Below are 12,501 nucleotides of genomic sequence, written 5' to 3'. Positions count from 1 at the left end.
GTCTCTGTAACTGGATTTAAATGCCCAATGTTAATGAAGTAACTTGGGGTTTTCATGAAACTGCTGTGAAAAACTGGTGACTTTATTTTTTTTGGTCTTCTTCCCACTGAATACATCACTAAAGTAGGAAAAGAATCACTTTAGCTGTAGATGGGAAGTTCAATAATCTTGTATCAGGATTAACTGCTATATAAAGAAATATGACTTTTTCTAATGAATGTGCTATATTACTGTACTACATAGAATCAATATTTGTACATCTGTTGGAAATCTGTCTGCGTTTAAATATTTAGCCACCACTGCATGGACACTTTATTGATACGCAGTTATGCAGTTGCTCTGGCGCTTTTAAATGTATTTCACTTGTTTTCATCTCTTCAGAAACCCACTCTCTTGGGTTTTTTTTCTTTGCATTTGTCACTTTGTTCAATCAAGCATGAATTAAAAAAAAAAAAGGAGTAGATACTATTTTTGTGGTCAGCAGAGACGCTGCCAGTAGATATACTGTATATCTCCTGTTTTGGAATGTTCAAATACAGTTGCAGTCACCTACATTAATATTCCCTTATCAACATTTTTAAACAAGCACAAATACTATTTGTAAACAAAAAAAAGTTTAATTTTATTTATTATAGTAATAAACTATTTTATACATTATAACTGTCTGTGTGTGTTTTATATTTGCATGGAGAAATGACAAGGGATAGATAATTTGCCAAACATTTTGGCTAGATTTCTTCTTTTGTTGTTGGTGTTAGGTAGCTGATTACAATGTGTTCATCTTGATATATTTTTGGCATCTGCTATAGAATCTAGAATACCAGTTTTAGTCAATTGTGTTACAGCTCATACAGATTATATAAAAGCTAAGTATTGTTATTTTGGTTAATACAAAAACCTGAGTAATTTGATTTCAGTTGGTTGTGCACCATTAAACCCTACAGTCAATTGAATAGTTCCAGGGTCATTGTAAATGGAACTCGGATAATTTTAAAATAAACAACCAACCTGAGGTCCTAGGTGGCTGCGTGGAGTGGGGATGGAACATTAAGGGTACGTCTATACTTACCCGCTGGTTCGGCGGCAAGCAATTGATCTTATTCATAGATTCATAGATTCATAGATTATAGGACTGGAAGGGACCTCGAGAGGTCATCGAGTCCAGTCCCCTGCCCACATGGCAGGACCAAATACTGCCTAGACCATCCCTAATAGACATTTATCTAACCTACTCTTAAATATCTCCAGAGACGGAGATTCCACAACCTCCCTAGGCAATTTGTTCCAGTGTTTAACCACCCTGACAGTTAGGATCTTTTTCCTAATGTCCAACCTAGACCTCCCTTGCTGCAGTTTAAACCCATTGTTTCTGGTTCTATCCTTAGAGGCTAAGGTGAACAAGTTCTCTCCCTCCTCCTTATTGTCTAGACAAGATAAATCGATCCCGGAAGTGCTCGCCGTCGACGCTGGTAATCCTGCCCCGCAAGAGGAGTAGGCAGAGTCGACGGGAGAGCCTACTTACCATGGGTCCACATGCAGTAAGTACCTTTAAGTTCGAACTAAGATACTTCGACTTCAGCTACGTTATTCACGTTCGAACTGGGGGCTTAGTGTGGACCAGCCCTAAGACTATCGTTTATCCAGCTTGCGATGAAGTCACTAGTAATGGAGAATCATTCCCATCTGAAGACTGGTTGGTGGCCTATTTGAAATGAGCTGGTGGACTCAGATGCCAGAGGATGAGTATCCTTGTAGACTTACGCATATTGCATTTGTTGTTGCCATATCTAGGTATATCTTACAAGAATGTAAAACATTTGCTTCTAACAATTAGCATGGGTCAAACACACCATGCCCCCCGCTCCCCCCACCCACTGATGAAAAAACTACCCAGGCTCTGGCTTCAAATTAAGAAGCCAAAGTGAACACATGCATCTTGTAATGCAGTCCAAAAAATGCCAAGGTTGAGAGCATTCCCAAAGACAAAGTGAATCCTGGCTCCAGGAGGTCAATCCTGGATTGAGGTTCATGAGGAGGCACCCATACCATGACTATTATTATTACAATTGGCTATAATTAACACCCTTGTTGGCTGTCTCAGCAGAGAGACTGAGGGCCAAACATTCAAGGAGACTGAACTACCGTTCTCAGTCTAGAAGTAGTCCTTGCAGGTCAGGGTTGAGGCATATTGCTGGAGTAGTGTGGGGAAGCTTGTATTGTTTCTGCTCTTGGTGAACAGCACCCTGACTGTGGATAAGGAGAGGGTTTTGGTCTCCAGGACTGTCAGCCTGGATTCCTTGTTTCGACCCTGTGACCTGCAACCCCATTCCTGTTTTTCATTTTGTGTCCCCTGTAATCAATTAATTTCTGGGTTTTGAGGCTTATCCCCCATATGATGGGATGGGCCTTTTGTTGTTGTTCTGGTTGGTTCTGCCCTCCTGCCAGGATTTAAGTCGACTGGTACTGTTCATCAGCACTGTTACCCTTACGCTTTTATAATTACACTCTTGTGTATCTTTCCACTCTTGTTAATCCCACAGTGAAAAATCCTGTCATATTTTCAAACTCAAGATGCTGAATTGCAGCATCTTTTTCAATGTCCACCATGACAAATTGCGAGCAGGCAGGTGCAACATGCTAGTCCTTAAGCTGAGATACAAAATGAAAGAACCTGTGTGGCTAGCTGCAACCACTGCTCCAAAGGTTATTTGCCCAGACATATACCTGTCTTTCCAAAGATGCTTTAGAATACTGCATCTCTGCTCAAATACGCTGGAATGGGGCCATGTGTTCTCCAGAAGTGGGATGTTCTGCGCTTACAGACTGCCATCAATAACAAGTATAGCTGTGGCAGATTTTACACACATGTGCAAGATGGAATGACCAGTTCCCGGCAGCCTGCTGAGCTGTGTAGTCAATAAGGAGCTCTGTGCCTTTGCCATAAGTAATTTTACACAGATTTTATCTAATCAGGGACATGTCAATCTCAGTACTATATAAGACTAGTACTATTAAATTCTATTGGGCCAACCTACCTGCAGGAATATTTGTTACCGGCACACCTATCACCGAGCTTGAGGCCAGTGGGGGGAAGGGTACCCTTTCTGAGAACAAGAGGAGAGCTTTTCTCACTGTGGAATCTGCAGTTTTGCACAACTCTGCCACTCCGTCAGTGACATCCTGCCAGGCAAGGGGAAAGCTTTGGTTTCCAGAGTAATTTGACATTAGCGGGTTGTTGGATGTTGTTGATACTCTGTTTGGTGATGGGGTGTTAATGCCATATTTTGGCTCTTAGTTTACTTTGGCAGCATTCAGGGTCCCATGTTTTTCTGCATCAATGTACTGTTATTAGATGTAAAGTCCAGCTCCTGGAAACAGCATGGGGATTTGTGACATTTTGCAGAACAAATGAACCCATAAAACAATTCATTTTTGCTGAGTCACGCATGTGCAGTAGCAGTAGTTTTTACCTGAATATGTCCACCCAAGTTACTAACAGAACTGCAAAAAAAAAAAAAAAAAAAGCCTTCATTGTCTTAAACCTCAGAACAATATGAACTAAAGAACTTCTGAACATTGGGTAGGTACAGTAAGAGAGAACACACTGTATGAAACAGAAAGGACTGCAGCACTTTGAGAACACATGGTACCTCTCTCAGCGAAGGGAAGGTTCTCTGGTTTATGCACTGAGGCATGTCTCCTAAGATGTCGGATGTCTGAGCTGACAAGCCAGCTTGTGCTATCCTTGTGTTTCACTGAGACACTGCACGCCATGAAATGCAGCATCCCCAACCACAAAATGTTGCAAGACATGCAATATTTGTATGAATTAGAATAACCAAAATGTAGGGCTGGAAAGTCATCTATGCCAGCCTGCTGTGCTAAAACAGGATCACGTAAACTAGACAATCCCGGACAGGTGTCTGTCCGGTCTGTTCTTAAAAGCCTCCAATAATGGGGATTCTACAACCTCCCTTGGAAGCCTATTCCAGTGCTTACCTACCCTTTATATTTAGAAAGCTTTCCCTAATAGCTAACCTAGAGCTCCCTTGCTGCACATTAAGCCTGTTACTTCTTGTCCTACCTTCACTGACCATGGAGAACAATTGATCAGCTCTCTTTATAACAGCCCTTAACACATTTAAAGACAGTCTTAGTTTCTCAGGCCTAAACATGACCAGTTTTTGTAGCCTTTCCTCACAGGTCAGGTTTTCTAAACCTTTCATCACCTTTGTTGCTCTCCTCTGGATGCCCTTCAGTTTTCCCACATCTTTCCTAAAGAATGGTGGCCAGAATTGGACACAGTACTCCAGCTGAGGCCTCACCACTGCTGAGCAGACCAGGACAATCACCTCCTGTTTACATACAACAAGGTTGTTAATACACCCCAGAATGATATTTGCCTTTTTTGCAATTGTATCACATTGGTGACTCGTCCTCCATTTTTCATCCACTTTTACTGCAGTTTTGACAGCTAGTTATTTCCCATTTTGTAGTTGTGCATTTGCTTTTTCCTTCCTAAGTGAAGTACTTTGCACTTGTTTTTATTGAATATCATCTTGCTGAATTCAGACCAATTCTCCAATTTGTCAAGGTCCTTTTGAATACTAATCCTGTCCTCCAAAGTGCTAGTAATTGCTCCCAGGTTGGTGTCATCTGTATATTTTTAAGCATACTCTCCACTCTATTATCAAAGATGGTAATGAACAGGACCGACCCCTGCAGGACCCCACTAGAGATGTCCGCCCAGTTTGACAGTGAATTATTGATAACTAGTCTTTGAGTGTGGTCTTTCAACAGTTCTGCTTGTGCAACCAGTTTATAATAATTTAATCTAGGCCGCATTTCCCCAATTTTGCTTATGAGAATGTCATGTGGGACTGTATCAAAAACCTTACTAAAACCAAGATCTATCTAGTCTACTGCTCCTCATCCAATAGACCAGTAATTCTGTTATAGAAGGAAAATAGGTTGGTCTGCCATGATTTGTTCTTGACAAGTCTGTGCTGGCTATTCCTTATAACCCTATAATCCTCTAGGGTTTACAAACTGATTGTTTAATAATTTGTTCCCAGTATCGTTCCAGGTATCAACGTTAGGCTGAATTCCCCAGGTGGTCTTTGTTACTGCTAATCCATATGCAAGGTGTGATTACAACCAGGACAAACGGGATAAGAAATGATGCCAAATATATTGTTCAGCTAGAGGTTTGCTCTTTGTCCTAGAATGCTAATGACAGTGGATAGTACCTGTAAGAAACTAGCTAGGGAGCTAGTCCTGGATCTGAGAGGCAGAATGTGATTCAAACTTGTAAAGATCCAATTAGGGCATAGGAATAGCTCTCTAAACATAAGTAAGTGTCAGATGCACAGATAAGAAACCCCCATTCACAACCATATCTGCATGCACACATCTGTGTTCAAGACAAACACAGACATATAACCTATGTTTTGCTCCTAGGCTGAATAGCAAATAACATCTGTTCTGCTCCATTTTTTCCCAGATACTTTTCTCCTCATCAACCTCAAATTCAAGCCCTCAGCTGGCAAAGGTATAGTTTAAAACACACATTATTTGAAGTTTCATCTGTAATTTCAAATTCCCAGCCTTTTGTTCTTAAAATTCTAGCTTGTGCTATATAGCAGGGAGATGTACATGAATCAAAAGAGACAAGGACATCACTTGCTTCACTGCTGGAATGACATGCAATTCTTACTGTATTAACAATATTGGTATTGCTTTGTCAACCTTTGTGTTATATTAATTGATGCAGTTTGCCTTACTATGAATAAAGATGAATGTTTCTAGTAAATTAATGTGAAAGGAATCTAAAGGAAAGTGGTTAGTAGACGGCTAAAGTCTGCCTTCAGATACACATGTAAGTCTCAATTAAATCAATGGAATTTGTATGTGTGTATGAAGGACATGCTTTGGCTCAGTAATGCATCCACATCCATGTTCTCATAGCTGGTACATGCTACCCACAAGGGAAGGAATAAACTATATAGTGAAGAAAATTTGGTTTGATGTTGTGACTTTCATATGCAAGGCAGATCAAAGTACTTGGAAAAGCAGGGGGTTAACAAACGTGTGTGTGAATATTAGATATTGTTAACATGCTGAATGTTGGAATTAAATGCAACAGGCATTACGTAGTCAGCAATAGCTCAAATACGGCGTTACAACAGTCGGTTCTTTGTGAGCAAAGGTTTAGGATTAATGAAAAGTGGATTACTCACAAATCCTTTCTAGCAAGCTGATTTTGTGAAATTTGTTTTACAGCTAAGGAGCTGAAAATATTCCAAAGGAACTTCACTGCTGACTGTAAGGGAGAAAACTTTATAAAGCATCTGTTTGAAGCTCCAGAACAGACTAATATTATGTTGAGTAGATGATGAAAAGTTTGGCCTGTGTATGCATACAGACCTTGAAGCAGACCGACTTCTAAGTTTTAGAATCCACATTTTCTTGCTAAATATGGAGCCTAATACCATTAAACAATTCCAGTCTTGATCACAATGAAAATAAAACCTTGCCTTTCCTTACACACCACATTTCTTACATTAGTCCCTAAAAGATTTTAATCTCTTATATTTGCAGTGGGATACATTTTCTGAACTGTTAGTGCCTAACCTTTCAGCATAGCAAGTGTGTAGAATGGGATCGGCAACCTACGGCACGCGTGCCAAAGACTGCATGCGAGCTGATTTTTACTGGCATGCTGCTGCCAGCCGGGGTCCCGGCTGCTGGCCCTGCTCAGCCCCCTGCCTGCCTGGGTGAATGGAATCCTGGACTGCGCAGCCCGCTGCCGGTCTGGGGTTCCGTCCACTGGCCCTGCTCAGGGCCCTGCTCAGCCAGCTGCCGGTGTAGGGTTCTGGCCGCCAGCCCCTTGCCAGCCGAGGTCCCCGCCCCGCTCAGCCCGCTGCCAGCCTGAATGGACGGAACCCCGGGCTGGCGGTGGCTGAGCGGGACCGGCGGTCGGGACCCCGGCTGGCAAGGGCTGGAGGACAGAACCCCAGGCCGGCAGCATGCTGAGCTACCAGTCCGTCCTCCGGCCCCTGCCAGCTGGGGTCCCTGTCGCTGGCCCCGCTCAGCCCGCTGCCAGTCTGGGGTTCTGTCAGGAGCCCCATAAATGTAAAATTTATTTTGGCACGGGAAACCTTAAATTACTGAAGACCTGGCACACCACTTCTTAAAGGTTGCCGACCCCTGGTATAGGATATAAAATAATCCTGACTGCTGTCGTTGCTTTATTTTTTTTTTTACAGATTTTTTAAACGAACACCACTTAAAATCGTTAAAACTGAAACAATCCTTAAAATCTAAGAGCCAGCTTTTCAAAAAGCGGTCAGTACCCATAACTGGGGCCAGGTTAAATAACATTTACCAACAGGTACCACACTCTTTGGGTAGATAGTGACACTTTAAATGACAGCGACTGCATTTGACCACATAACATGGTTACTGTGAAGAAAGAAAGGATTTCTGTAACATCCTTTACAGTAACACTTTTTAGCTGTTTGTGTCTTCAAACCCCAATCATATTTGGGTGCAGATAGAGTTGATACACAGAACACAACTGGAACTTTGATTTCATTTCTTTGCAAAATAAATACAGAGGTCCCAGCCCCACAAAAATATGGATCATGTCTACTGTAAATGAACAATACAAAGACACCTTCCCTGCCCCTTCTCTATACACACAAGGGAATCCAAGATCATATACTACTGCTTAGCCCTTTAAAAACCCCAACTTGTTAAGCATCACAACAGTCTTATGTGGTAAATTATCATCCTCATTTTAAAGAGGAGGTCACTGAGGCATAAAGAGGTAAAGTGACTTGCCCAAGATCACAAAGGGAGTCTAGGACTAGGGAGTCTAGCCCTAGGACTAGCTGTTTGTTCTCTGTGTGTACAGTCCTTTGGGGTCCTGGTCCATGACTAGGGCTCATAGGCCTTAAGGTAATAATAGCTTGGAGTAGTTCTTTCAGCCTGGGGGTCTGTAAAGATCATAGTCAGAATGAGGAAGCTCTTGTATCCAGGAAATACCTCAGTAGTACAGAGAAGAGTATGCCTTCTACCTCCACCTGTGAGAACTCCCTAGATATAAATAAGGGGACGGATCCTCAAGCACCTAAGACAATTTACAGCCGCTGAGGATCGAAGTTGTTTTTAGACAGCAGCTTTGTAGGTCCAGGGAAGACTTAACTAAATCCTCTCCAACCCCCTGCACTAGAATCACAGTCCAAACGCCCCACACTGCGGATTGCAGTGAGACTTGTGCTGGCCTTCTGCACAAGTTAGACTGCTTCCCTCTGTTGTAGTCTTTTAATTTTGCCATTTTAGGATGTATAGCTGATAGGCTATCACAGATTTAGAACACAACAGCTGCAACTTTCCTCCAAGTTCTGCTCTTCTGTGAGGGTGCTGAAAACCAGGCCCCTACTTGTATTAACATGCCCAGGCTCTTGTTCTGATACAGGGATGGCGAGGGCAGCAGGCTGAGGACAGAAGTAGGAGCCAGAAATTTGTGAATTCCAGTCCCATCTCAGAGACCGGCCATTGCAAATCATTTCAGATTTCTGCCCTCGTATGTCTAATAGAGATGATAATAGCAAATGCCAGGACTTACATCCCTACCTCCCTAGGGGTTGAGAGGGTTAACTGGTATATGTTTGTAAAGATGGAATCACTGTGTATAAATATTATTTATCTTTTGAGTTTGGGGCTCTCATCACCTCTGCATGTGAGTCTTTCCCAGGGGCGGCTCTTTCAAATTACACTACTGCACAGTTAAATAGTAGGGGACATTTTTCAAAGGCACAAAGGAGAATGAAGCTTTCCATGGGAGTGGGGCACTGAACTCATTTATGCCTTTGATAACTTCCCTCTGTAAGTTTTCCTTAACCAATGTTACCTCCTTGGAGTTAGCAGCATCATTTTCAAAGCAAGTGGACTCTTTCCTAATGCTTCCCTGCCCAGGCTCTTCCTTAAAATCCTTTACCAACAGAGTAGTAGCCATTGATCTTTAAATGCAAATCCCAGTAGTTATTTTGTGTGTCATCCTGGTTTCTAGACCAAGAAGGACTCAACTACCAAATCCACTAGTGCAGGGATATCAAATGCCTTGGTCCATAAAAAACTCATTAATATTGTCAAGAAAGACATGCTCCAGAGCGGGTGCTAATACAATTTAAACTTCACAGGTTATATGCCAAGTTATATTGCTTGATTATATGTTCAGTGAATTTTTAGTGGTCTGATGGTACATCCACCCACAGTAATCCCCTGTCACTACCCAGTGCTATTTAGGAGTTTTGTTAGGTCACATTTAACACATTTTTTTTAACTTATGTGTTGAATGTCATGTGGGAGGTGATATACTGCAGATATTGCATTTAAAGAGCATTTGAACCTGAATGTACATTCTGTACATGTACCTGAATTTGAACATTCTGAAAGTAGCTGATTGCCACTACTAAAGGCTAGTTGCACTTAATCAATGTGATCCTAAGGAGGAAAGGTGACAAAGCCAGGCTTATTTGTAGTCAAACCTCGCAAAGAACTCACACAGTCTCATCCTGTCCCTAGCTTCTGTCTTGCCCTAGTGCGAGACCCAATATAAGGAAGGCAGAGATAGGGAATCCTTCAAGAATGGAAAGTGTGTGATAGGACCTTTGTTGTCTCAAAAGGACGTGGTCCTAAGTTAATTGCAACCAGCCTGCACACTATTAAACATGGTTTCAGAGTAGCAGCCATGTTAATCTGTATCCGCAAAAAGAACAGGAGTACTTGTGGCACCTTAGAGACTAACAATTTATTAGAGCATAAGCTTTCGTGGGCTACATCCCACTTCTTCAGATGCATATTTGTTAGTCTCTAAGGTGCCACAAGTACTCCTGTTCTTTTTACTATTAAACATGGCAGTCCCTATTTACACTCAGTGCTAACTCACGGTTAACATCATGTAAGTTAGCACTGGGAAATGATATTCTGGTCTAACATATGTTGATAAGCTCAATACAGAAGAAAAGCCTTACTCCTAGTGGAGCAATAACTTCATATCCAAGAAGCCAGATTTCCAAGGGCAATGAGGTAGATGCCAAAGTTGTAGTAGTTTTGCTATGATTGATTAGGGAAGCCAAACTACAGGTGCAAAAGTAGAGGCAGTGTGAAAATGTGAACTTAAAGTTACTCAACTCAGCCTTTGTATACATATCTGAGCAAGTAGAATGGGGTTTCTTTTCTCTCTGGCCTGCTGGGCCTTGGGAGGTGGAGGTAACATCCTTGAAAAGTTCTCATCCTGGGAGCTGTCATGGTCTGCCCCAAACCATGGGCTGCACAAGCCCTGGTGATCCATCAGCTACACGCTCTTCTTGTAGGTGAGTCACCTCAGCAAGCAGCTAGGACATAGCAACTTGTCAGCCACCTTGACTGAATCCTGCACCTGATACAAATTGAACCCACTAAATGTGGAAAAACTCAAATGAAACAGCCCTTGGTGGTGATTTTCGGTGTGATAATGAAGCTAAAAATGAAACTCACAAACAGCAAGATGTGTTAAATTCAGTACATGTGAACCAACCCCTAGGCATCAAAATCCTTGAGGGGAGTCAGTTGAGAAGTGCAAAATGCTCAGTAGTTCTCAGGGGTCCCTTAGCAGAAGGAACAAGCTATTGTAATGCAGATTTCCCCAACTTCCTCACAAGATTTCACAGACTGTGTCTCCTCTGCAAGCCTCAGAGGGAGCAGTATTTCAACTGTCCCCACTGGATTAAAAGAGAAGACTTGACTAATAAAATAGGCTGTGCACCTAGAGAATTATTTTCTAGTAGACAGCAGAATGGCTGACAGGAGAGTGAGCTATTGCACTCTATTGGGAGAGGGGATGAGTATCAGTATAAGAAGACAGTAGAAAGCTACGCCATACTGTGCAGCTCCATCCCTTTACTCTTCACAACTACATTAGACAGACAGTTCCACAAAACTCTAGGGGGCATGCCTAGGGATAACGAATGAGAGAAGCAACTGGCCCCAGGGTCAGACTCCACAGAAGACAGTTAACTTTGGAAATATATGAAGGTATGCAGGGGCAGGAGGTGGCATTTTCTAGTGTGATGAATGACTAAGTCTGCCTTAGGTTTTCATAGCTAAGCTGTTTTTCCTTTGACCTGTGTTAAGTAGATTAATTCAACTAAGCTGCTTTTAGTTCTCAGATGTGACATAGATATGTGAGCACAGCTCTACGTGCCATCTGTAATCAAGGCAGAACTGATTAGCATAATCTTACAGATACAATTATCATCAAGGATGAGGTGTGTTGTTTTAACTCAAAACCAAGTATTTGGGGGAGGAGGGGTTGTGTAAGAGATCTGGACAACCACATTTTTCAGCTCCTTCCCGGCACTTGTTGAATACATATATTGCAATGGGCACACCCAGCCTGCCTGCTGCTTAGAATTGTTTTGAAAAACATGGCACCAATTTCACATGGACCTTCTTAAGTGTCAAGTGCAGCAGGTACCTGAATTTTAATTCAGCCTCATAATCAATGACAGCTAAGCACTGTCTTCGCCATTGCATTTTCTATCATGCAACGACAAGGGATGTGGTAACTTCACACGTTCAAAGGGCATCTGATTTACACAAGTGCCCACTAGTCTACGGCTCTGCTCCTTTGGTATAAAAATGGCAATGTGTTATTTGGGGAACCTGGAGAAATTCTTCCCCTCCCAACCTATCTGTTTCCTAACTCTGAACATTCACTAATTTCCAGGCAAGAGAATGCATCTCCCCCTCATCTCCATATTGCTCTGTGGTTTGCATGATCCGGTTACTGCTTACTAACTAATGTGTTTACCTTGGTCTGTGGCTCCAAACCTCTGGTAGCTTCCTCTCCTCTAAGAGTTTCATGAATAAATTGCTTGTAAAATGGCAACCTGATGCTGCCACTTGTGATGCACTTGGACTCAGTCCTGCTCGTGGTGGCACATGGGTATGGGAGAAGGGATACACTCGGGACTTCTACAGGCCAAGCAAGAACTATCAGTCTCGGTGCCAAACCCCTAGAACTTCTGCTGCAGATGGTCACGGACATTGCCCTAGGGCACAGAGTCTGGAATCCTACTGATAAATACATGAAGTTAGTCCAAGCTTCTGATGTTCTGTATGTTGGTGCATGGCATGTGGGACAGATGGGAACTCTCACATATTTTAATTAGTGACTTTCCTTAAATTGGCCTGATTATAGGAATTTTTGAAATAGGAAAGGGAGCCCCTGAGAGATTGGTGCTGAAGAAAACCTATTTATTCCTCATACAGGGGAGACATTGTTTAAGAACGCTTCACGCTTCCCTGTAGATTACTACCCCACACTACATAATGACGTCCAGCTCAAGAGACAGTGACCACAAGTAGCAAGACTTGGAAGAATTCCTCAAGCATACTAACTACATGAAAGCAATTATTACAGAGGGAAGACAAAGTATCGCACTATCTAAG

The sequence above is a fragment of the Malaclemys terrapin genome, chromosome 3 (assembly GCF_027887155.1).
Source record: "Malaclemys terrapin pileata isolate rMalTer1 chromosome 3, rMalTer1.hap1, whole genome shotgun sequence".
Taxonomy (NCBI): Eukaryota; Metazoa; Chordata; order Testudines; family Emydidae; genus Malaclemys; species Malaclemys terrapin.
This window is presented reverse-complemented; position numbering follows the sequence as displayed.